We start from the raw sequence: 27931 nt of genomic DNA on the forward strand, positions 1-27931 counted from the left end.
AGGATGAAATTCTCCCTTGGGAATTTGTGTGACTTTTTTCAGAGGGGGTAGAGGAAGAGAAACGAAAAGTAGAATACAGACCAGTGATTGTAATATGGATCACACATCTGCTGCATCTGTCAGCTTCCTTATCTGCTTAGTGCCTGCCTGGTGGCCAGCAGGAGTTGAGGGTGGTCAGAGGCATTAGGGCTGACTCCTTTGGCCCACATGATGAGAAATGCCTTCGGCGGGAAAACTGTGAAGTCCCATGGCTCACCAGAGGCCATATCAATCCACACAGGAACAGCCATAAAACAGCCACCCCAAAACCAGCATCGCTATCCTCCACAGTCATTCGGAGCAGTTGTTTTTGCCTGTTTCCTCTGTTCATTAATTTTTCTCCTCTTTCTTAAGCTTTTGTTTTACTTAGAACCTTCCATGTCAGAAAGATGAGGTTTGTGTTTTTCAGGCCTTCAAAGCCAGCATATGGGTTTTAGGATATAAAAAACACTGCAAACTGGAAGAGGAGAAAAAGGAAGTGAGAGGTGGTGATGACAGAGACAGGGATATATTTGTCAAGAGGCAAAGAAGGTGAAAAGGTTAGATGTCGTCTTTAAGTCCTTGCTAAATAACAATATTACTATATTATGGAAGCAAATATCACTTCAGATTCATGATTTGTAAACAATTAATTACATTTAATGAATTTTTTGTTTGCAGTATATTACTAGTACTATGCTTCTCCATTTTACAGGAAATGAAACTATGCAAAACTTTCTCAATAAACTGCCACTGGAATTCAAAGTAGCACGTAAAATCTTTTTCTTTATCCACCAGCAAAAAAAATTGATGTAACGATCATATAATGAAAATTATCTTCCAGACCAATGATGAATAAAATACAAGAGTAAAGCTATACATTGCTGGGAATCTACCATTTCAAGTGGTAGAGAACATGCAATAAAAGCTGATCCCAGCAGAACTCCCCAACGTTCAAGCCCTGAATAACCTGAGAAACATTAGATTCTGGTACTGCTGACTTTGCAACTGAGTGACCTCAAATCTACAGGAGAAACTAGACCTCCTGTGCTGGTTCTGTGTACTGTCTCTTCAATACATCATTACTGAAAAAAGAAGCTACATAGGAACTGAAATTCTGGTCACCCACTGCCTGTGGCATATATCATTCACAAATTTCAGTTGCCAGGTTGTGCATTCTTGGAGTCTGGAAAGAGATGATACATCAGAACTAATAAATACAGAGAAAGAATTGTTTAATTTAGGTCATTAAGTTACTCATAATCTATTACAATACTCACAAGAACTCGACAACCTTGCATTTCTGTGAATTGGTATATGTTGTATGTATTCCTGATACATTCTTGTTAGCATTTGAACACTCCTGGGCTCTTGTACCTGCTGCCCTCAATTACTTCAACAAGGAATAGCTCTTTCTTGGCTCTGTTACCACTTCCACCTACTGGAAAGGAGGGAAAAAAAAGTCAGTGTATGGGTAAATGGGAGTCCTGAGATATTTTCACTTACTGAATGATGGAAAACATCAGAAATCTCTCCCTCTTGAAAGCACTAGAGAACAGAGCTGTTGAAATTGTTATCAGATTTTGAGATATTTAAATTCTATAACCAAAAAGCTTATTTGTTTTGAAACAGAGTTGACTGGTGCACAACAACATGGCTGGTGTCAGTACCTCCTGGGTTATCTTCTTCTTGCCATCTCTGGCTCACTAGCTGGCCTTGGACAAAGCTTTCCATCAGGTTTGGGAAAACTTCAATCCCAGTTTCCTCACCTGTAAAACAGCTAGACTGATAAACACTTACTTCTCCAAGACAGCTCACTGGGCTTTGTGGGATTCTCTGGATGATGCTTGTAAATGTAAATGAGTTCTGTGAATGTCAAAAGTTCTTACATTATAATGTCATGACTTTACGTACAGTTCAGGAACTTTATATACAGATCCCAGGGCAGATGTCATCCTGGGAAATAGAAGGGCTGGAGGAAATACTGGAGCAAGGAGGAAAGGATGCTTGAATGGAAAAAAGAAAATTACTTGTGGGGGAGACAGCACCATGAGAGTTTCTGCTATCTGCAGTCTTACCCAAAATAATCATCTGTGCTGCCATTCCAGCTAGAAACAGGTTGCAACTTCATATAAGCACTCACAGAATTGGGGCTTGAAGAAAACAGGAAATAACACACATTTTTTTTGTGGGAGAGATTCTAGCTGTTGGGAGCACTATTCACTTCATGGTGGAGTATGGGAGAACCATAGGGTCCTGTGTGGGAGTCCTCCAAAAAAAAAATCCCCTTTACAGTCTGTTTCATCTGAGTCATTTCTCTTTTGAATCATGAGGTTGATTACACTTGCCTTTGGCACTTTACTAACCCATGATAAAGATGTAGCTTGAAATCCCCTCAGCACTTCCTCTGGCTGGTTTTATTGAGCATATGGGGGTAGACAAAATCCTAACCTGCCCAAATATATTCTCTTTTGAGGAGTTAGACACCTACCCCCTCTAGAACTGAGAGGATCCTGCCAGACTGTGTCTGTCCCCTCTGAATAAGGTGTAATTTTCCACAAGTCCCTCCCACCTTGGAAATGATTTTGTAATGCCTAAAATAGACTGCTGCGTGGCCTACCTGTCAGGGGAAATGGAGCTGAGAGGGTAGAGATTGAAAATAGTTGCATGTTTTGTCTGTTGTGGTGAGTATAACTTTAGTGAACCAGTACCATCAGCCACGTTTCTCATTGTTGCTTTCTAACAATGGTACTCTAATCTCTGCTTGCTTATTTATTGAACCGTCCTCTCCATTTACCCGGGTTCGTGAGGCAAAGAAGGCAGGAAATTTATAAAGCTGGAGTGTTCCCATAGATTTGCTATAGGAGAACTGCAGCTTCTTTTTTTGCTGAAAATAAAGGTCCATTTGAAAAACATTCTCTGTAACAGTGAGGTGTGCACAGTAGATGGAAATTTTTGATGGTTTCAGTGGGAATTAAGCACGTCTTAAAATTGCATTCATAAAACTGTAATCAGCTAAAACTGCATAGGATGTACACTTAACCTTGGAAATTTCCCTTTATATATATCACCTGAGGAAAGGATTAATCTTGAATTTGAGACATGTGCCTCTCTCATCTGTAACCATGAGGATAATGTTGAATATCCAAGAAGGAATTGAATATCTTGCCATTTTAAATAAAGAATTAAAACTGTTCTAACAAATATCTTCTGCTTTGCTAAAAGAAAATGTGGTTCTTATGGAACAGAATTGAAATAAAACCAGATCAAGAATAAGTATTTCAGATGTGGCAGAGAGCAGAGCATGCAAATACTCTGGGATGTGACAAGAGAGCTTCATGATCTTATAGTAGTAGGTTCATAGTGCTGACAGCTCTAGTTCAGGTTGTTAAACAGTCTCCAGTGGAAATCTGGTTTCTTTTTCTCACAGTTTTTTGTTTTTTCCTCTTTCAGGTAAAAATTTTCAAGCCTTATTTGAAATCTTACATTCAAATAGAATTAGGAGCAAAAACAAAATGGCAAAAAATAAGCATGTATCCATTGTTCTGCAGCATTGGCATCCGTGAGTTTGCCATGAGTGGAAGGGCTTTTAAAGTGCACTAAGGCAGTGCATCTAGCCCCACAGCCTGTCTTGGTCATCTGCTATTTTATGCTGTCTCCCAGATGAGGACCCAAGTCTTAAGAGAGGAACTTTTAGGCCAGGGAGACAGGTATTCTCCCTGAAATTGCAATATTTTCTGCTCTGCAGAAGTCATCCCAAAATCCTCAAATGTGAAAGACCACAAGTAGGACCTTCTATCAGGAGCTGATACCCATCATTCAGCATATAATACATATAAAACATACCATCTTCTTGAATAATCTGTCACAGAGATGGACCTGAACTACAGGTTATATTAAATATATAAACGGACAGCACAGTGCTCCTACAGCTCTGCTCCTGAGATTTATCTGAAAATCTGCTTGGAGATCAGCACTATGGAAGTTGGTCAATGAATCTGCTTCTGTTGTTTTAACACCTATCCTGCCTAGAGCAGCGGACTCTTTAGAAGACAAGAGGGTCCCAGCAAAGCTTTTCTTTTTCTGCATTTGATTTCCTCAACTCCCTCTTCAGAGTGCATGGTTCTGGTGTATTTGCAGAAGCTCCTAATTAAACCAATATCAATGATAGTTTTAGGGGGCATGAAGCAAATTCATTTTCATATAGAATCAAAGGGGAATATTATGAAATGCTGAAAATATTTATGTACGCAACTGGAAGGGAATGCTTGATCTTACTAGATCTTCTAATTTGGTAGATTTTTATATAGTTTGGGAGAGAGGAATAAAAACAGTATATTGTTTTAGGGCTTTCTTCTCTGCCTAACTTTTGTCTTTTGATGGCCTTTGTTATTTATGCTGCATTGACTCTAATTCTCAGGCTTATTGGAGTTGTGATATTTGTTTCCAAGTGTCATTTTAAGAACAATACTAGATGTTTTCCTCTCAATGAGGTTAGCTTTTCTTGATCATCTGTAGGCAAAAAAAACCCTGAGTCATTATTCTGTTCTCTCATATTTAATTTGTGACTTTCGTTTGTGGCTGGAGTACAATACTGCAACACACAAACATTTGTACGCACTTGACATCAGATGCTAACACCACTTAGGTGCTCCTGATCGATAGATGAATGTCATCTTTACCTGTTTGAAAAGTTTGGGTATTTTGTTTTGTTTTGGCAGTTTTTTGTTGATTTTTTTGGTTTTCTTTTAGCTGGAGATCACCAAAAGATTGATGTGTTCCGATTACAGCAGACATTAGTAAGAGGAGGTAGAGTAGCCAATGGATGCACCTTATTAAGTGAGCTTTCTTTTGCTCTTTTTCTATCACAGGAATTTAGGCAACTCACTAAATTTCTGCATGAACATTTCAATTCTTTCTATGTTACATATGAATACAATCAATTATTTGATCACATAGTCTAATGTTCATTAGATCTTTCAAATATCTTTGAGACCCTTGAAAACTAAAGTGAATTTTTATGGATAGGTAAGTGTTATAGTATTACCAGATTCTTGTGGCAGGACAAAGCACACATCATTCATCCCAAAGAAGCAAGGTTCTAATCCTTATCAGATTTTAAGAGGCAGAAAAAAAAAAAATGTTAACAAGTTGTAAAAACTGGAATTAGATGCCTTGTCAGCATGTAAAAATTTCAGTTAAATATCTCTTTATGGTTTGGGGTTTGGGAGGTGTTGTTTTGTTGTTGTTTTTGGGTTTTAGATTTTACATAGTGGGGAGAAAAACTTAAGAATATGAGGGTCTCATGAACCCTCATTCTTGCATTGCAATAGTGTAACCATGCTCTGGCAACCACAGCATTGCAAACCTGGAATAGCATGAGGAAAATATTTAATGTATTTTTAGATACCTTTTAATATTACTCCATAATTAAAGTAATTTGTAGGATACTATTGGCTTTTTGTTCTGATTTTTGATGACTTTTGTAGAAGAACCACAAATAAGAGAAAAATAACACCATGTTAATTAACAGCATCAATTCAGAGTGAAGTTAATGGCACTGTTTGCATTACTAATGCAAGCAGAATTTGGCCCTTAGGAAGTTATTTCATATGGCAGTTACATGTTTGTGTCTGAAGTACCAATACCAGCTGCCAGGTTCTTGTGTATGACTGGGAGGATGTTTCTGCCCTCTTGAAACCATGGAAAGAGGGATTTCAACAATGACCTTGAGAGTGGAAAAACAAGGCAGAACAGAAAGACCAGGAAAGGGAGATTAGCCCCAAGACAGTAATCAAGAAAATGAGAGAGACTTGAAGGATAAGGAATCATCAAACCAGTTAGATAAAATCTAGGGCTGAAGGTAACAGCAGAGACCAAAGCCATTAAGTCACCATTCCTCACATCCCTGCTCTCTTCCTAACACCTGTTAAAACAAAGACAATAATAAAGTTGATTTTTATAAGTGATCTTTTATCTTTGAACACAAAGCTCTCTAGCCTGAATTTTAGAGCATTCCTGAACTTGTACCTATATTCTCAATTCATTGTGACTCTTTCAGGCCATGATAATGAGTGAGGGATCCTTCAAAACAGAGAGCAAGAGCAATTATCACCTCATCTGCTTCCTTCTGTAACTGAAAAGTTCAGCTCTATCTATTCATTATTGAGTTCCACTGTAATTTGTAATGGGATAAAAGGACTAAAGGAAAACAGTTTGGTTTACATTAGGGAGATATTTTAGAGTGCTGGTTCTAGAGCATAGAACAAACAAGTATTATTTTCAGTGTTCTTATTTAAGACTCTAAAAGCTGACCTTGCCCCTTGCTTTAAGGTATTGCAATCACTGCAATGATTCCCCAATCTGTGTAGTAGATCTCCACAGTCACAAGCCTAAAGAACTCTTTAAAAAATCAAATATGTTCTTCAAAATATTCTTCTTCTTTCTCCTTGTTATATACCTTCAACGTTGTGCAACACTGTAAATGCTGCATTGTGAATGGGTATTCCCAGCTGGCAAGCAGTCTTTATTGAAGGAAATGTGATACTTTTAGAATATTATCTAGCTAAGGATTTTGAAGTCTTTTGGTAACATTAATTAAATAATTCTCTCAACAACTCACTCACAGTAATATTATCAGTCCCACCTTTTAGTTGAGTGAATTGGGCCTGCCTTGTCCCACCTCAGATATCACAGCAGTGAAAGGAATGAGTGAAGAATAATGCCAGACTTCTTCATGCCTTTCAACACTTCAACTTGCTTATTTTCAACTACTCTTTTGTCACTGCGCCATGCAACATTCCTCAGGCCAAGAAGGCCTGAGGGGAACTTTGCCTTTAATATAGTGGAAATTAAAAAAAAAAAACCCAGAAAAAAAAGAAAAAAAACCACCAACAAACCAGAACATTGCAATTTGGGCATAAATATTTTGAGGCCAATATGTGAGCATTTCTAATAAAATTGCAATTTTACAAAAATTGTCCATCAAATTCTCCTTCAGTAAGGATTGAAAGAGTTCTTCATAAGCTGCCTATTCCCAAGTTTTTCCTTAATGTTTTGGGCCAGAAACTGTTTGGGGGTATCCCTAGAGGCTATGAGCACCTTTGGCCAGTCATAACCAAGGGAAATCCTCCCATTTAAGATGAATGGGTGGATATACTCCTGAGACACGGATGTCCCAGCAAGTGTTTGTCAGCTGTTGATTTTCAGGAACTGCCAGGACAGCTAATTTTCCTCACTCCAACCAGTGTGAAACCACTGAAAATTAGTGGACCAGACAAAACAGGTCTGCAGACCCCTCAGGTGGAAGAGGATGTTTGTTTACTTAATTGCTTGAGAACTACTTTGCCCAGACGCATGCAGCAACCATAGAATAAGACAAGCAATTTCACAGAAATGCAGTTTATTGCACTTCCTCTTCTCACCTCATCTAGAGTACAGGTCTCCCCTCTGTGATCTAGTGTGTACACATCTAAGGGTATGAATTGTCAGTATGTGTTGAAAGTAAATAATAAATGTAAATATATACATTTTTGATACTGAGATGACAAATTAAAAAATAAATCATTTTAGAGGAGTGCTCATCAAAACATGAATCTAATTCTTGGCTTAATTTCTGAAGTCTATAGAACTTTTCAAGTTTTCTTCCTGTTGTTAAACAATGATACTTTTTGCTGCTATATGACCCTCTCATTCCCGAAAAGAAGCTTTTATCTTGCTAAGTCAATCCCTACAAAATCAACCTACTTCCTGAACCCATATTATTATTCTTTCCAACCAAAATTTTTTGGTAGATAAGCTTTTTAAGAAGAGACAGAAAATAGCTCTGGAGCCTACTTCAACCAAGCATCTTTTCCATAGGGAATGACAGAAATATTTCCACTGAATATCTTCACAAGAGAAGCAGTTTATATTTTCTGGTACATAGCTGGTCTCAAAATAAGATAAAGGATGCTTTCTACTTATTAATAAAAACAAAAACAATAAAACCCCACACCCCTCCCTCCCCCCCCCCCCCAGCACAGAATAACAAGGGCTTCTACATTTATGTTAACCAGAAAATGAAGGTCAAGACCCAATCAATAATGCTGGAAAACTGATAACAATGGATTAAGAGAAGGCTGAGGTATATAAACAACTTTCTTGCCTGTCTTCAATGGCAATCTCTTTTTCCACAGCTCTCAAGTAGATGGACAGCAGGATGGGGACTGGGGAGCAAAGTGCTTCCCACTGTAAGTGGCTCATGACCACCCAAGGAACCTTAATGTATATAAGTCTGCAGGATCCGATAAGATGCATCCCAGAGTTCTGAGGGAATAGCTGATGTAGTTGCCAAGATACTCTCCACTATACTTGAAAAGTCATGGCAGTCAGATGAAGTCCAAGGTAACTGGACTTTGTAGCCATTGTACCCATCTTGAAAAAGGTTAGAAAGTGGGACCCTGGAAATTACTGACCTGTCAACCTCACCTCTGTGCCTGGGAAGATCATGGAACAGATCTTCCTAGAAGCTCTGTTATGACACAGAGAGGACAAGGAGGTAATTTGGAACAGCCAGCACAGCTTCACCAAGGATAAGTCCTGCCAGATAAGCCTGTGGCTCTCTATGACAGAGTGACTGCATTAGTGGACAAGGAAAGGGTCACAGATGTCATTTATCCGGACTTCTGTAAAGCCTCTGACATGGCTCCCCACAGCATCCTTCTCTCTAAACTGGAGATAGATGGATTTGATGAGTGGGCTGTTAGATAAGAAAATATTTGGACAGTGATATCCAGAAGGTTGTGGCCAACGGCTCAGAGTGCCAATGTGACAAGTGGTGTCCCTCAGGGGTGCATACTGGGACCAGTGTTATTTGATATCTTCATTAATGACATAGACAAAAGGAAGAAGTGCAGCCTCAGCAAGATTTGCAGATGACACCAAACAGAATAGTGTAGCTGGCAATCCCAAAGGACAGGATGCAATCCATGGGACCTGGAAAAGCTCCAGCAGTGAGCCCATGGCAATCTCATGAGTTTTAACAAGACCAAGTTCGAGGTTCTGCGCCTGGGTCAGGGCAACCCCCGCTATCAACACAGGCTGGGAGACAAACAGATTGAGAGCAGCCCTGCTCAAAAGGACCTGGGTGCTGGTAGATGAGAGGCTGGACACGAGATGGCAAAATGTGCTTGAAGCCCAGAAAGCCAATTGTATACTGGGCTTCATCCAAAGCAGTGTGGCTAGCAGGGCAAGGGAGGGGATTCTGCCCCACTACTCTGGTCTCGTGAGGCCCCACCTCAGTCCCCAGCACAGGAAGGACATAGACATGTTGGAGCAAGTCCAGAGAAGAGACACCAAGATGATTAGAGGGATGGAGCACTTCTACCAGGAAAGGCTGAGAGAACTGGAACTGATCAGGCTGGACAAGAAAAGTCTTCGGGATGACCAAATTATGGCCTTCCAGCACCTGAAGGGAGCCTACAAGAATCACGGAGAGAGACTATTTACAAGAACATATAGTGACAGGACAAGGGGAAATGGCTTCAAACTGAAAGAGACTATGTTTAAACAAGATGTAAGGAAGAAATTCTATACTGTGAGGATGGTGAAGCATTGGAACAGGTTGCCCAGAGAAGATGTGGATGCTGGATGCTCCATCCCTGGGAGTGTTCAACGTCAGGGTGGATGGGGCTTTGAGCAGCTTAATCTAGTGAAAGGTGTCCCTGCCTATGGCAGGGGTGTTGGAACTAGATGATCTTTAAGGTCCCTCCAAACCCAAGCCATTCTATGATTCTGTGATACTTTTTTGGATTCCAACAGAATGGGCAGTGATCCAAAACATGAAAAGATGCTAGTTCAAGCTTTGCAAGAACTAAGTACACAGGATGCTGGCTCCTCAGCTGCATCCATTCTAACTAGAATGTTTGTACACTTTCCCATAAACCTGAATGGGAACACTATAACTCAACCTCCTCCAAATGCTCCTCAGAAAAATGCCACAGACCACTGCTTTGTCTCCTGGCTTCCTCTTAGTTTTGCTGCTTTACATTTTGCTTTTCTCTTAATGAATCAGATTCCTGAATCACCATCTGGATATAACTACACAGTCTACCCATCATTCCCCCCAAAGGCTGAGAATAAGGATGTGTCCACCAACTACAGTGAAGAATGAGATATATGAGAGTTAAGCTGTTTCAGTCTAAGCCCCTCCAGTGTGCTACCAGCCTGAAAAGAAAAAAAGGAGAGAAGGAGAGACTGTTAAATTTTTCCAGTAATCTGATGAGAAGAGAGAGAGACAGACAGAGAGAGTTCACTTGGTTAATTTCCTAGCCAGCAGCTACAACAGTGCTTCTATTAGGAGATATGAAAAGAGACAAAGAGATATAATAGCTATAGATTGGCTTTGTTGGCCAGAAGAAGTTCTAACTATGCTGGAGGGATGAGGAGGTACAGAGGCGTGCTCTCAAGGGATATTTTTTTACTTTAATATCATCATTTTGGTGCATCTCTAGCTGCACATTCACTTAACACTGACTGAAAATAAAGGTTTTAACAGATCACACAGCCTGACCAGAAAGCTGAAATGAAAGCTGGAAAAATGCATTGACTTTGTGTTATTGTCCTTTGCATTGACTTTGTGAGATTCAGATTCAAATTTTTTGGCCTAATGTTTTGGGCAGAAACCTTCCTTCAATAGATACAGTTGTTTCATCTTATCTTCACTCTGTTTTTTCCCCTTATTAGAGAAGATGGGAATGTGCCAATTTGCTTTATAGTCTGCCCAGTCCATTGTCATTAGATTATTCTCAAACTCATTTGTCAAATCCCTTGTCCAAACCTTTCTTCTTGTACTACTTCATTCTGAACAAGAAACTGCACATCACTTGTCTCTTTCATTCATTCTAAAGCTGAAGTTGTACTGTCTCCCAAAGCACAAGCATTTGAGAGTTACACATTTTCACATTTCTCATCCATGTTAAATCTAAGATTATTTTGTTCCTCCTTACTGCCTCCCTCTTCTTCTCCTTACTGCTTGCCTGGATAAAAATAAAAATGCCTTAAGCAAATCCTTTCATAACCTTATATATTGGGATGGTTAGGCCAGAGCTCCTAACATGAGAGAACACATTTCCAAGAATGGGTGTGTGCCTGAGAACAAGAAAATAGACAGGACTGGGTATCTTGCAAACAGCCCTGTTTTCATGAGCTAACTAACATCCATTTAAAATACTAAATTATTTGATTTTATTTCCATGAGTATCTGACCTTTGGAGAGAGAATCTCTTACAAATTTATGTCATCCAATAACCATTGTCTCAGATATTTTTCCTTCCTGCAGATATGCATATAACAAAGAAGGTGAGCTAATATAAATGAAAAACAGAGATGCAAAAAAAGAGACTCATATGTAGACCTTGTTTTCTGAGATTTTCATGTGATTTTGTGCAAGTCAGAATTTTTCTGGGCCTCAGTTTACCCAACTATAATTTTAATTACTGTCATCTACAGTACTATAACAAGAGTGAGATTTTGCTAATTAAGTAAGTATGCCAAATACAGTGGTCATCTAAGACTTCATTGCTATGCTGCACAACTCAGAGAACCTCACTCTTACAGCCATACAAAATTTAAATATTGCTAGATACTGGCTCCAAATCTTGCGCATTTTTAGGGTTAGGTCTACAGAGAGATTTGAGAAAAAACAATCCAATTTTTAAGCACTGCAATGATCCTTAACATCTCACTTATCTGCTGCCAAAATCTGAGTCTTTAATTATATATGCAGTGTTTAACTTCTTTGCTAGGAGCAATTGAACTCTTCATCCAGCATGTAAGATAACCAAGTTATTTGGACAATGTCCTTGGATGAGGAAAAAAAAAAAGACAGAAAAAAAAAAACCCCAAAAACAACTAAAAAACCCAACAAAACTAAAAAAACTCAGTCTCTGCTCAAGATCAAAAAAGATAAAGATTTCAAAACTGCTCCCTGACAGAGACTTAGATTGAAGGTGTATTTGTTTCTATGCACAACACTTCACAAGGAAAGCCTAACTCAGGACTAGGTGCCCAGCTCCCTTGTGATTAGGAATCTCAAGAGACCCCTGGTCCCTGAGAGAAGAAATAAGCCTCTTCTTGTCTGATATGCACTTTGCGAGATGCCTAAAGCTTCCTGGTTTTAAAGGGTTCATCCCCAGGTTCTATACTTCTTGCATTTCATGTGTTGCCTGTGACACTGGGGACTGCGAATTTCACTAAGCTGTTAGGCACCTAAAAATTGCATGTTGCATGACCTAGGTCCTTTATGCATCCAGCCCCCAGTTCACTACAAATTCCCATGTTAAGACTAAGCTCATCCTCACGTACCTGGGCTCACTGCTAACAGCCTATGACATACAGCTGAGGTCATTCTAATTCCCTCTAGTACAAGGTAAGGGATACACATGCAGGAGGTAGTTCATTATGGTATTATAATCATGCCCTGCTTATACCCCAAAGTAATTCACTTCCATTAAAGGCCAGGAGAGCGACTGTGAACTGAATCCCGAAATGAGTAAGTAGCACTGTTTGGGAAGAAGGTCGATGAGGTCATGGTGGTATTCATGGTGATGGCAGCCCTCATGAATTCACCTATTATTTTTTATTTCATTGCCTTCCCAGAAATCTTTCTGAGCTTTAAATAATTACAACCTGTGACACTATTTGTTTAGGATTTTGTTTCATTAACCAACACATATTCCTACTCATTCCTCTTTTTTCCTAAATTTAAACATTTTAAATTATATGCAGGTTAAGATGCTGGGCTAAATGAGATTAGCAAAACAAGTGGTGATAGGAGAATATCAGTTTTTACCATCAATGCAGTAACAACTGCAAGGATTTTCCACTCAAATGATTGCCATTTTCTTCTTTAACTCAGGAAAAGACATATACATGAGTCCTGAAGGATATTGCCTGGAGACTATGAAAGAAGAAAAGACAATCACCTGCATATGGAAATATTAGAAGCATTTTGATACTTACCCGGTTTTTGTGTGAGTGATTTGCACTGCACAAAACTTTTGCAGAATGTGCTGGGCAGAGGCAATCCTAGTGGTTGTGTGCACCAATGGGTACTCCCAGTTGTTCCTAAGTTGGGAACTATCAGTCACTTCAGGTCATCAAGTGGAGAGATCCACCAAAGAAAGGGCATAGTAAATCCAAACAGCCCTCACTCATCTGCTTAGGTTCAGTTCAGGCTATTTGATCAGGATATAAATTTGGGTAGATCAGAATTCTTTCCCTCGCTTCACAAAGCCTAAAGAAGAAAAGCAAACTGACCTTAAAATCAGATTTTCTGGTTTTGTTGTGAAAGATAAAGATAAGAAGAATTTTCTAAAAGGAGATATGTTTGGAAAGACTGTCCAACTTTCTACTCTCACTTATTCTTTCTTCATGAGACATTCAGTAAAAGAGAAGAGGAATAAAGCAAATGAGGTCATTGAAATTGCTACTGAGAGTTATAGGTGACAATTGAAAATGGGAAAATAAAAATCAAATATGTCACTTCCCTCATGGAAAAATACATATTTTCGAGTCACAAATCCATTTCAAATACCTTGATAGCTACAATTCAGTATTTCCCCAAAGAAAGCTAGAAGGCTAGTTCCTAGGTATGGAGGCCATAAGAACATTGTACTGTTTAACTTAACTGTCAGATCTGTAGGTAGGGAGACAACACCATTCACTGTTAAAAAAACCCAGTGACATGCAGGATTTGGTTAGGGGCACTACAGGAAAACATTGTAAAATGATGTAATGTGCAACGTGAAAAGGAACCTTATCCAGGGACACTGCAGAAGGAGACTTAGCAGAAAGAGTGTCAAAGATTGATTTGGCCAATATAGATCAGATTAAGTAACCAACAGTCAGAAGTCTTTTTGCAGATTCTAGCTGGCACTGCAGTCAAGCCTTGTGTTTAGTATATTTATTTTATATGGCATTTATTGTTTATGGCTGTAAGTGGTCAAGACCTTAATTTTATATCTGGTGGTACCTGATACAACACAATGTCCTAACACTACCATCTGTTAAACAGAAATGTTCCCTGACAGCCTGCCATTTAACTATTGGATTAGTCCAGCACTGCTTAACTCATGAGTGCTGACAAGATTCCCAATATTAACTTATATCATTAATTTATTATTATTAATATGATTGGCTTGCGGTTACTCTACCACCCTGCATTCCCAATAACAAATAGAGCCCCATTGTCCTGTGCACTGTAGAAACATTACATAAAATAACGTCCATAACTCTAGGCCATTACAAATGAAATAAGCAGAAATTAGATAGGCATTGAAAATACTCTAATTAGTCCCAACAAAAAATGATGTAGTTCTTGTTTGTCACAGAAACGCCAGAATTTGCCAACAGTGAACTTACTGTATTGATCAACATGATCCTACACAGTTAAGAGTATGAGATTATCAGGCTTGCTGTAACTGGGGGAAGCAGCCAACTATTTCTGTTCCCATGTGTAGCCCCATTCTTTGCTCATTTAGCCCAAGAGATGTGAATTAATGGGCCAAACACTAGATAGAGCAGGGAAGGAACTCATTAGGGCAAATTCACAAGCTCCCAGGAACGCAACAATATCCAGGCCAATGTGCTCCTTCTCATTTTAAATCAAAACAAACCACAAAATGCTCCAGCTTGCCTTTGTGAGAAAATAATTCTGGATCATACACTGATACAAGCCAGAAAGTCCAGAGTGCCACTAGCCTTCTACAGCATAAGGAGTAAGAAGAGCAAGTCATAACAAAAGCAAAAATGGAGCCCTTGTGTATGGTTTGATTCCTTGAGTTATTTTGGGTTTGGTTTAAATCCTTGCTTTGGGACACATACAAACAGTTTAGCATTCTGAAATCTGTTTTGCTGAAAATAGAGACGGGAAAAGGGAAACTTACATCTTTAATTACTATCCTATTGTTGGTAGAATTTATAAATTAGGATATTGTTACCTGAGGGCTTGCTGACAGACTGCATCATTTCTCCTCAGTCTGGCTCTAATCCCAGCTTCTATTTTTTCTTTTAAATCCGGGAATGCAGACAAAAAAAGGGTTTCCTTTCAATAAACCAACTGTCTGAACCCAGATTACTGTGCTGTGTCACTAAAATAAAGGATCTAGCATTAATCTCTTCAGCTTTCAAACAAAATATAAAGCATCTACAGTATTTCCTAGTCTCTTCCCCAGGTAATGGAATTTATTTTATACAACGATCCTTATGAAATCAGAGTAGAGCTCAGACTGGGCTTGAAACAATTGATTTGCCTGGATATTGTACCCACCATTGGTTAGCTCTTTAAACCCTAGTCAGTAATTAGCCAAGGTTTACTTGCCCAGGACTCAGTTAGATGGAAAATTAAAGATCAGGTTTTTTTATTACTTGAGAAATGCATTGTAATACCTACTTGTCATAAGTCACTTCCAGTGCCAGTGTTTTGAGAAAAGCAAAAAGACCTAAACATGAATGAATGGAAATATTATCAGGAAAATAACTGGTTTTCAGTGGCAGGTGGATAAGTAAAAAGAAGCCATTGTTGAGGAAATCTCCTTCCAGTTAATTTTTTGGTGTCCTGTGCAGTCATCCATCTGCATCATGGTGGAATAAATTCCTCTCCAAAATGCAGTTCCACTGCTATGGATAACCTGCAGAAATCACCAGCCTATGACTTGAAGGAGTGTACAAAGTGTGCAACTGTGCCTCCACTGTCAAAGAAGCAGCGTGAGACTTTCCAGAGTCCTACAGGAGATGCTTCATTTCAGCTTGGATGGTGATTGTGCCTACCTACAGAGTAAAAGCAGTGCTGGGTTTGGTTATACAAAATGTATAAACCACATGTGCTTGAAAGTTTTCAAAGCTTTCACTCGGCACACAACTCATTTCACCCGAACTCTGTATAGGGGCAATCCAACATGAGCTAGCAGCTCTGTTGGAGATGTCTTCATTTGGGTGAATCCAAGCCAATAACTCATAATCACTGAAGATGACATTGCTGCAAGCCTAAATGCTCTAATTCCTGGATCCAGGCCAAATTTACTGTTGATTATTTCCACTCCTCTTGGGTGAAATGCCTGCCTGGCTTTCAAATGGAGACCATAAGCTTCATCATCTAGAACTCAGCACTCTCATTCGAGATAATACTGTGGAAAAGCATTCGGACAGCTTATTTATCAGGACAATGAACAACATCATCAAACTTAATTCAGCAAAAAGGTACAGCATAAAAAATAAGAGAAATAATTCTTCCAAATACCTGCTGCAATTCTGCTCTGTATGTAGAGTGGAAAATATTACAGTTACAAAGCCCTTTCTTTTACTGGAAAAAATTCTGTGGCACTATAAAAACTACGTAGTATTGCCCAGATTTTATGCTCTGATCTTTCCTGTATTCAAATTTTTAACTTGGATGAAATCAAACTTCTTTGAAAGTACTAAGCAACCAAATCAGTTAGACAGAAACAGAATCTGAACCTCACATTTACAGCATCATTTGAAAATCAATGCGGAGGAAATTAACTCTATGACTTCACAATTAAAAAGACCAAACAGACTACTTCAGAAAAAGTTAGTCCCCCGGGGAAAAATGAATGTAACTGTCTCCAGCTATATAGAAGACACCAGACTCAGAAGATGCAAAACACTGAATGTTTTTTTCTTCTTTTTTATGGTCTTTGCTGCTACAAGCAGAGAGATGGGAATTTGAAATTCCCTGGGCCCCTGTGGAACTCAAATGTATCCATATTCCTGTAATGCAGTTTCTCTGTATAAATGTACTAACCTCCCACTAAGAAAATTAGCTCTTTAATCACTTGAATCCAAATAAAGCATTGTTATATCCTAAAGGCACTAAAGTTCTGCACTTTTAAGATAGTGTCTGAACATTTCCCAAATACACTTAGAGTGGGAGAAGTTCTTTTATTTAATTTTCTGTAATTAAAGAACAAGTCAGGTAGAAACCAAAGCTGTATTTGTGATATTGCTTGCTAAAAGCAGAAGGTCTGCCTTCCACAATCCTTATATTGCATAAAAACCAACATCAAAAAAGAGAAAAAAATTATTGAAAACTCCTCATGTTATTCCCCATGAAGGAAACAGACTAGATTGAGACAGTAAAATATATCTCATATTCTTTCTAAGTGCAGTTATTTATGTAACTTCAGGTTACAAGTTTGGCTTTTCAGGTTTGAAGAGAATGCTTGGATTTTTCACAGAATAAGCTGAACGAAATTGCTCCTTTATTCATAATTATAATGTGCTGACCACAGCAATAAATTAGGCATGTAAAAGTGGAATGTAAAGGGAATAGCTTTGGAAGTCCTAACGTGACCTCCTTCAGCACTTACAGGCTTTGGAGATCTTACCATCACACAACCTTCCTAACATCTCTCTTAAAATAAGCACCCTGCTCAGATAAGCATACCATAGAGAGTGTCCATTGTCCTGATATATTGATATGACACTAATAATGAAGGAACTGTCTCTTTTGATGGGTCTCTCACAAGTTTGGCCGGTGATGGAATTCTTCACACTCTACTGCTTTCAGCAGTTTTCCGCACTCTCAATTTGACTTGATTCCCTTGGACTTCATGCTCAGGAACTCTCTCCTTGCTCCTAAGAAAGAACACTTCATCTTTTGAGCCTGCTACATAAAAACCTTCCCCTTCAAGTCAGTGGACACAAAGGATTCATGGAAGGTAGCTAACTTCGAGGCAGGCTGATCTCTGCCTGAATATCTGCACATATACTGCACAGACAACCTTACAAGTTGCCTCAGTTCTGAACAGCTTGACAAGTTTGGTATGATTACAATTGGGATCAACATTTCAATACAGCATAATTAGTCTGTCAGGTGATTAATTCATTGTGCATATTAGACTATCCAAGCTGTCCTCATTAAGGCTGTATTTCACTAACTTGAAGCTTAATTTTTTAAGTATAGGACTAGTACCCTTGAAATCTTGGGGCTCTTCATATACATAATGCTAAACGCATGCATAAGAGCTGTAATAAATAGAGGGACTGGCCCTTTTATAGTAGTTTTTTTAAAACTATTTATCATCATTACCTAATATTTATTTGCAGACTAGTTTAAGTTACTTTTTTTTTTTTTTTTAAGCTACACTATCCTTATGTCCTTGCTCTGCTATTTTTAGCCACTCACTCGTAGTGCACTAGTGCTAAGATCCCTAATCAGGGATCAGGGTCTCATCCCATGCTAGGTGTTGTACAAAGAGAACCTCATTGCAGAGGGTTTTAATCTAAAAGCTACACATGGATATAGCCAGATCATGAGCACAAGGCATCTATGAGAAAATGCACAATAGATATACTAAGAATAATATCAGCTCTCAGTCAGAGGAGCCAATGGTACATGACAGGGTGGTTTGTTACAAGAGATTGCAAAGTTATGTTTTTCTTACCTGGCACCTGGATTTCTGTGTTAAGAAGCATAATTCATAAATATCTCAGGCATTATTTTCAGTGATAAGAATACGAGGGTGGTACTAACCAGACCTGTTCACTTCTTAGTTCAGCCATATAGCTGATGAATGCCACTGCACCTTTGTGTGATGATACAAACTGGAAGAGTCTTTGACTTATTTGGAAGTAGAGTGGCACAAACAGGCAATGTTTTTAAGTGAGGTTCTTACAGGCTACAGCAATATAAAATATTTAGTGGGGATAATAATAACAAATGTAAATGGTATGTTCATGTGTCCACACTGCAGTCTATTTATTTGCAGCCTATGCCAGTAGATGTATGCATCCCTGACCCACGGGATTTCACCTGATTTCAGAAAGGCTTACATGTCATGTGAGAAAGATCGAAAGAGGATGGTTACTCTAGGTGGAGGTGATACCCTATTTCCACGTAGAAAAAAATCTAGCTTGCTCCCTATGTATATAAAAGTAGAAGTTAAGATCAAATAAAGCAACCATGAAGACTGTTCCTAGTTTCATTGGGGTCTGGATGGATACCTTGAAGAAGCAACTGGAAGTCACTGCATGTATTGCTCTCAAATATTACAAAGTCACAAACAGCTGTGTATAAAACACAAAGGAATAAAGGCACAAATATATGTATACCACGCTCACAAACACACTTGCTCAGAAGTACCTACTGCAATGTACATCTTCTCCTTCCTTAACTTCCAAAATTGGGGACTAATTTCTTTATGTGGCTTTAGTTAAACTTCCTCTACTGGTTCTGGCACTCATCAAAAATAAAGGAGTTGAATAGAGGGGGTGGAAATTCTAATTAGTCCCTGTCACAATTCATGCTGCTGTTGAAGGAATTCACTCTATGCAAAGCAGGTTTGAGCTGCCCTAAGCGCCAAGCTCTGTTATGGCTGAAGGAAATCAACAATTCTTGGGTTAAAAGGCAAGAAAAACACACTATCTTCTCTACTTTACAGATAACATCTTTTTGCTTAGTCAGGCTTAAATTGCCCATTACAATGAGAAAAATAGAAAGGTAAAGGCTTATCTTAATAAGTGACAGTAGTAGTAACAATAACATCATACATATCTTCTGCTCTATAGCAAAAGTATAGTCTGTTATATTCAGACTTAAAAATAAATAAGCAGCTAAATCAAAGAGAACTGCAATGCAACTTACTATAAATGCTACAGAGGTAAAGATAACAGAGAGTTAATTCTATGATAAATGACTGAGCACTCTAGGCATAACATCACTTGCTGATGCTGATTGGTTGCTGATATGAATCAAGAGTAGTTCAGGAGTCCAGAGTAGATCAAAAAACAATGAAAATTAGGATTTTTGTAGTTGTCTTTTAGTGATCTCTCTCTTTAGTACACTCCTAACTACAAATAACTTCCCAAAGAACAGCTTGGTGCACATATTATGAAAAAAACAATCTTTATTATACTCACCCATATGTTATCCTTTCACTTAAAATACTGCACAGAGCACACTGGTTTTTGTGAACTTGCACTAAACTTTTATTGCTTACAACACTCATTGAAAGGGAGAGGGAAAAAAAGGCCTGACGCATTTATTCAATTCTACATGGTCTGAGGGTGAGGAGGAATTAGTACTGGTCAATAAATATTTTCATCTGAGCCAAAGATGTTACATTTTCCTGGGCATTCTTTAATTTCTGGAGTGAAAACTGCAAGTGGCTTGGGAGATGATCCTTAAAAGGAATTGATGTTCACAACTTTGTCACCAGCAGCTGTAGTTACTCTATACAAGGTTTTCTGGGATATATGTGTTATAACTGCATCACCACTGAGACTGTACACGATGACATCCTCCATTTTGGAAAGTGAGCATCTGGATTGCTGATTACAGAACAAATTGGTGAGCTGAAAGACACTGCAATCTGTTACTCTTGTATTTATACAAGCATTAAATCAGCTGTTGAATTTGGGCTTAATAATGGCTTCAGAAGAAGACTGACAAACCATTGATTTTTAAAAGAGGGACTTTTGATGTCTTCCTGTAAGCTTGAGTGTTCTCAAGTTCATGAGCCTGTACTGCCTGTCTTACAAAACCTTCTTTTGGTTGACTCCACTATCAGCATTTTATCTCACTTGGTCAGAGCTACAGGGGAGACATACAACAGACTGGGACAAATTACAGTGATCTGAGGTGTATGTTGTGGAAAAAATCAGGACTGACATCCTCCCCCTCGCACAGATTTCTCAATGTTATACTGAAAGAGGAGAGCAGAATTCTTTGTATTAGATGTTTCTACACGTGCCACCCAGAGCACTGACAGCCCCTGGGTTAATTACAGGGCCACAACTTCTACCATAACTATCTCCACTAGCACTGCTCTCTCTGGTGCACTGCTATCCAAGGTAAATTGGACCATCAATACACTAACCAAAAACATCTTCATAGCCATTATTGTACTAAGAGCCAAAGTGTTCATAAAAAATCAGGACAGATGAATTTTCTTAGTAAGTGGCTAAAACATACTTGGCATTTCTAGAGCTATTTTGCTGCTCAAGGGTTTTCAATATGATGCTCTGATGATAGAAGAACCACTTTTATCAAATATTAAGCTACTGTAAATTTACTATAATTGAATAATTTGCCTCTTAGCTTTGGTTCACTAAAACTGCAGCAAGGTTCTCATCTCTAAGTGATCGTTCCACCGTCTGTTTCAATATGTGTCATGTTAGACAAGGCTCATATATAGTACCATTTGAGATTAGTAATTCCAAAGCCAAGGAACCTTGTAAAAGATGTGGATGATTGACCATAAAGTATGTAAGTATTTAGTCAAATTAAATTGCGATTAGGGCTTTCAGCTCCATATTTAAACACAAAAAGTTGGACAAATCTTTGCTACTTTATAGAAGTACTATCTATGAATTCAAAAGAGTAAAGCAAATTCCACAGAGACTTTTAGGAAAAGGAATTAGGGAAAACTGGTAATTTTCTGTTGCCATTTCTGTATAACAAAAGCATGTACACAGGTTTTTCCAGCCCTGGAAAAGAGAATGGTGACTGCAGAGTAACTATGAGACCTTTTTTCTCCATGAACCCTATCTTAATGTTGAATAGGTTTTTAGCAGCTTAAATTAATGAAAGGGAAGACCTTACACAGTTCAGCAAGACAGAATTGTGCCCAGGTTTTCCACAAATAACTGCAGTACAAAGTAGAGCTGTCCTCACTCTCTGTGATGTAAGTTGCGGAAGAACCCAAGCATGCCAAGTAATCACCTAAAGACTGTCATCTCAGAGAGTTTTCAGGTGTGCTGCTGTAATCCTTTTATATCCAGTTTCTGACGGAACCTCAAAGCCAGGCACTAACTAACACTAGCTGTTGTAACCGCTGGACTCTGCCTGGCAGGCTGCTGCTCCCTGAAAGCTCAGCGAGGGTTTCCTAGGGCCACACGAGCAGTCACATCCCAGAGTCCATTTCGGACAGCTCTGGCAGCTAACACCATTCCAACGCAGTGGATGGTAAAGAAGGTAGAGAAGAGTCTCTCATGAGGGTTTGAGATGGCTTTAATCACATCTTGTCCCCGTGATGTTCAGAGGTAGAGAGACCTCGTGGTCTTGGTGCGGGATGGTTTTGTCAGGAGCCCAGGGGCGGTCCCTGGGCGGGCTTGTTAATAGGGAGAAACCAAGGGAGTGGCCAAGGCTAGGGAGGGAACAGGGGGAACATAAAGAATCACGGGGTTAACTGGCCACCACAATTAGCCTCCTATCCTGATTTTTTTTCCAGGAGTGTTTTTCTGTTGTTGATTGTTTGTTTCTTTGTTTGTTGGTGTTTGGTTTTTGGGTTTTTTTTTCCCAATGTCTTTCTGTAAAAGAAATGGCATATAATATTTCTGTTGTACTTCTGTCAATTCATGTGAAATTCCCATGTCTGTAATAAGTTATTTCTAATTTCAGAGGTAAGTGTAGATATTGTATTGATCCTACATGCTGTCTGCCTTCTTAAAGATATCAGTGAACAGTAAGGACAAACTGTATCTCTCACAGGTAATCAGTCTAGTTCTTGGAAATACCAAAACTGAGGGAATTATTAATGCAAGATTTGATCCATATCAGAAAAATAACTCACTGAATGCCATTGAACAATTAAATTGAATTTATTGCAAACTTTTTATAACAATCATTGTTTTTGCAATATTTAAGATCTGTCTGCAAAGAGATGTGACAACAATTTAGTGGAAACTTCTTCAACCTAAATGAAAGTATTGGAAGTAGTCTGCTAAAGGCCATTTCTGTTCTTCAGTTTTCAAGAACAAAACTATTTGGTGGGTTTTGAGTCACTGTGATATGTGCTTAAATTTGGGGTGCAGTAGTGAATATTTTTGCCCAAAGCTACACTAGCAGTAATAATGTGTATCTAATTGTTCTTTAGAGTTTATTTTAACAGGAGGAGTAAAAAACAACATTACTGAAGCAAATTTTCTCCCTTCTACTGTTCATTGCTTGCCATTGCTTGGATGAGAAAGTAGAGGACATTAGAAACCGTTAACAAGTAGCTTTTTTTCAGATGAATTTCTCAGTATGTGATGGAAAGAAGGGGGTAAAAATGTCAGAAAGGTTGTGTGACACGTTCCTTCATATGTGTACACTGTGTGCTCCCAAGAGAACATTTTAGAAACTGAGGTGTAGGGGCAGGAAAAGATTTCTTTTTTCTCCCAAACATACCCATACAACACATGAGATTCCTGCAACTGTCCAAAAGAGATCTGCATCTCTAATATGAGTGGAGGTTATTGCAGAACAGCTCCACAAATATTCACCTGAGTTTTAAATTAATTCATTCTGAAGGTCTGCATAGCCCATATCTTCATATCCACATGCACTGGCAGGAGAATTGACTGAAACCAGCAAATTCATGTTGAATAGTGGGAACATATTCGGAAAAGTCACTGCTGAATTGGTTAATAAGTGAATTAACACAAAAAAAAATTGGAATGAATTTGCTTTTCCAGTTAGAAAAAGTGACTGTGTTCAATCAAAGATCACAATTTAAATACTAAAATGAAATCCAGCTGTAATCATGATCATTCTTTCCTGTGCCAAATCTATAAACTTTAAATGTTTTCATACTCTTGGGATGCAAAGTACTTTATTGCTATTCTCCATCTCTTTTTATTTATCATAATCAGAATTGCTGTATTTAACTCCTAATCCATCCAGTCCGAGGGTTAAGTGAAGCTTATTCTGTTGCTAACAAATCAGGTTGGACGGAGTACAGTGGAGTAGCAGAGAAAGTTCATTTACCAATTATGCCAACTGCCTTTTTATTAGATTGTAATTTTCTGACTGCTGTTCAGTGGTGTTAAGTAGTTATCAGGGTATTTGCTTTGCTTTAGAAAAATATTTTTACATTTATCCGTTAAAACTCTGCTTCTCAGTTAGTGCAGTTTCTAGTAGTTCAATCCTTGCTTTTTTTTTTTTTTTTTTTTTTTTTTTTTTTGAGTGTAAGAGGCTGGTTTTAAAGGAGGTTGTGGAGAGCACTGGTGCTGTTTCCATCAGAATCTTTCAGATCCTACAGCGGTGTTAAGTCAATGAAGCAGTCAGTCTTGTCTTAGGCAATTTTGATCTAATCAAGCACTGTGCTCTAACACCCTTGGCTGCACTTGTACTTCTATCATGGCAACATTACGACTTTTTTTTCTTTTGAAATAGCACATATGCTACTATGCACTGAGAAAACTCTGAAAAAAGCAGCCAAAGGCCAAAATCTACTGCCAGTGATGTTGCTGTAAAGCTGGAATCACAGCCCTTCACTTCAGTAAAGCATCTCCAGATATACACTAAGGTACCTGAGAGCAGAATTTGGTGATACATCTACAACATTTTCATAAGATGTGAGGTCCTGCAGACAAGGTCTTTTCTCAGCATTTTTACTGCACAAAGATGGGAATACAGCCTCACTTTGCCAAAAAGGGTAAATCCAGCACATTACTCCTAGACTGCCAAGTTCTCTTCTCATGCATCTTAGGAAATATCTGAAGCAACTGAAGTGGTTGGATTTTTTTTCTCTGTAATTGGCAGGCCAAAAGGTTAGACACTTCATGCCAAATGTATCATTCCTAGCTTGGTAATGGTTGAAAAAGAATCAAAACTTTTGGATCGTGGCTTCTGGATCTTTCCCTGCACTTCCTTCCTTTTGGAATAAAGCAGGACAGAGCACAGATTGGGCCTGTGTCTGACAGTGCAGAGCACACACTGCAGAGCTCCCATCAGGTTTGCATGTGTGGACCTTAGAGCTCCTGGTTCAGGTCGTCATCTCTATTCTGAGAAATCTTGTGGTCAATTTCAAAAAGGAACCTCGGGGACTGATACAGGACTCAGATAGCATTGAATGACTGGACTTGTGCTCCAGAAATTTCCCACTGGGCTAGCACGGATGTGCCTCACTTTGGAGACCTTGAGGCAGCATCTTCCACATATATATCTATTTATCTATTCATATATCCCTCTGGATATTGTCTAGGGAAGATTGCAGATACCCAGAGACTACATCTTATGGGTCTGGACTCTTTCCCATCAGCCAAACGCCAACAACTATCTCATTGTCTAGCTTTAAAATTAAACTCTCTTGCTTAACTTTAAACTATTTAAATCTTGAACACAGATATTTTGTAATGCATATGTCAGAATGCTTGCTGAATAAGGATATACATCTAAAACTTTTCACAGACTGTAACCTATACAAATGACCACTTATGAGAGAAAAAAATATCTTTTCATTGAATTGTAGTAGATTTGCTGTAACTAACCTAGTTTTCTAAACAGTCCAGAGTTGTGAAGCCAAGGTGGCAGAGAGATGTCATAAGAAACTGTTCTAGCCTTTGCTACCCACAGGCTGCAAGCCCTATGTTATATCATTTAGATGCACAATTGTAATTGCCCTTTACCTTCATTACAAAATCTTGAGAAAATGGCTTGATTTCTTTGTCTCTGTTTTTATACTGATACATGTGCATAAACAAAATATTTCCCTATTTTAAAAGAGCTTTACATGGTTTAATTTGTGACTGCTCTTCATGTTCTTTGAGATCTTTAGAGAAGGGAAAGATTGTTAAAGTATTATGTGTCTGTGTTATCAGATAACAAAATCTGACAGGAACCATGCAAGTAAATGCAAAGAAATTTCCAGTATGTCTACAAGGAAATGTCTTATATGTAATTGGATTTACATTCTTGGGAAGACTCTCAGATCAGGCCTAGGATTAGCCCCTAAAACGCAGGTTGAAATAATATAGTACTGGAGACTTTTATTTTACCTCCTGCTGTTGCTAACTGATTAAATTTAAACTCTGTTTTTTAAAAAATTACTCCTCTCTGCACATTGAGTATCTGCTTCCATTACAATAATAAAATAAATCACAGAATGATTTTGATCAGAAGGGACCTACAGAGTTCACACAGAGTTCACCTGACCCATGCTCAAAGCAAGGCCAACAGATGAGCTTTGAGGCCAGCTTTGTATAAGATCAAAACTATTCCAGGTTTAATTTTATATATCTGGGATCCTCTTTGATTCAATTTAATTTTTTACTTTGAAATTTTTGAATACTTCTATTTTCATTCCCAGACCAAATTAAAAAAAAAAAAAAAGTCTTTTGAATAATTTCATATGACCAACTGAGTATTATGAGAAGGCAGGAAGGAAAGAATGGATTTTAGGTACATATTAAAAGATTTTAAAGATGCATGGATTTTGCATTTTCTCAAATGACCATCATGTTTAGGTAGAGATCAGTATAAAAATAAAATATCAAAATCTTTAAATCATCCTTATCAAAGATTGCAGATTAAAATTTGATTCTTCTACCTTGTGAAGTTATAATATTCAATTCCATTTTGATGTGATGCTAAGGGGCCATTGAGAGAGGATACTATTCAGCAGTCTTGAGTATTTCAATTCTTGCACTGAAAAGGGTTAATTGCCTATTATATAAAGTTTTTGAGAGAATGCCATTCTTCTGTGTCAAATCCTATTTTCATTGCATTCAACCTTATTTTAATGACATAGAACTGGACAAATGGGGAAAAACACCCATGGCACAATTTCTACCAATGAATATTTCAGCAGGTGCCTCTTGGCTAAAAGTCTAGATAAAAGCCTTGCTCCAGGCAAATTAAGAGTGGAAGAAAAGACTTCTAAGTACTGAGAGCTTATGAGAAAAGAACGAGCATAGAACCCTAGACATGATCCTTTCAATCAAAAATCTAGAGATCACAGCAAAAGGCAATTACAGTAGCTCCTCCCTTGTGTTGTAGTCTGTGTTTTGCTGCTGTGTACAGCAAAAGTTTCCAACTAGGTGAAATGCTTAGTCTCCTCTTTCATTTTAGATATTTAGTTATGGTAGTTAACAACATTTTTTCCTATTTTTTAGAGCACAAACGAGACTCTTACAGGACTCCCTGTAAACACTGGGTGCAGGCTTTTACCTTTAAACTCCTCTGAGATGCTTTGTTCAGGAGACTACAGAAAGGACTGTGTTGCTGTAACACATTGACATTATAAAATAAATCCTGATAGGAGCTAAAAACTGGGCTTAAGCTGGCAAATGTATAGCCCTGGGTAGCCTTTCTTCTCTGGGATTTCCTTTGAACTCTGGCTTTGAGAAGGTTCTGAGTGCTGCTAAAAAGCACAAAGGTGGGATCAGAACTTGGGTAGCAAAGGAGAGCTGCCACAGAGAAGGGAGAGCTGAAAGGGGCATGAGTTACAGCAGTGGGGTTCTCAGGCAAAACAAAAGGAAAAGGCACAGAAGTGTGTAAGCACTATAAATACTGTGGGGCAAAGCATGGTGAAGTTGGAGAAGTTGGGGCGTACAGTAACAACTTGTGAGTAAAACAGAAAAGCCTAGTCATAAGCCCTAGGATTTTCCCTAGGCTTACAATGGCTCTGCAATTCTCTTCCTGTGCCTTGTCTTGCAGGGCAGTCCAGAGTTTTGAAGGGCATGATAAAAACCACATGAGGCACGGCTGGGGTGGGCATACACTGCACCCCAGCTGTGCCTCAGCTCTACGCACAGGATGGCACCTGCTTTCTTCTTGCCATTTGATGTACAGGCATTAACTCTTCCTATTGATTTCAAAGATGGCTCCATTAAGAAAAGCACAAATTGAAGCAAACCAATGAACTGATTACCTTAAACACGATGAGTTTCTTGGCAGACCTAAAATGTCAAAACCAAAACTTCTACTATCTTTACCAGGAGTCATGAGAAGGATGTGGTTTTGCCCATATGTTTTTGCACCATCTTTTTTCCATTTATTTGCTTTTCTTGACTTCTTGTTATTTGTTCACACTGATCACTTTCCTGTCCATTAAAATTCTCCCAGACATATGCCATGCCACTTATTTTTTTCATATTTTACTTCCCAGCTCTGTTCTTTTTTTTTTGTCTTTTTAGAACCCTTCCCCTT

The sequence above is a fragment of the Corvus cornix genome, chromosome 5 (genome assembly GCF_000738735.6).
Source record: "Corvus cornix cornix isolate S_Up_H32 chromosome 5, ASM73873v5, whole genome shotgun sequence".
Classification (NCBI taxonomy): domain Eukaryota; kingdom Metazoa; phylum Chordata; class Aves; order Passeriformes; family Corvidae; genus Corvus; species Corvus cornix.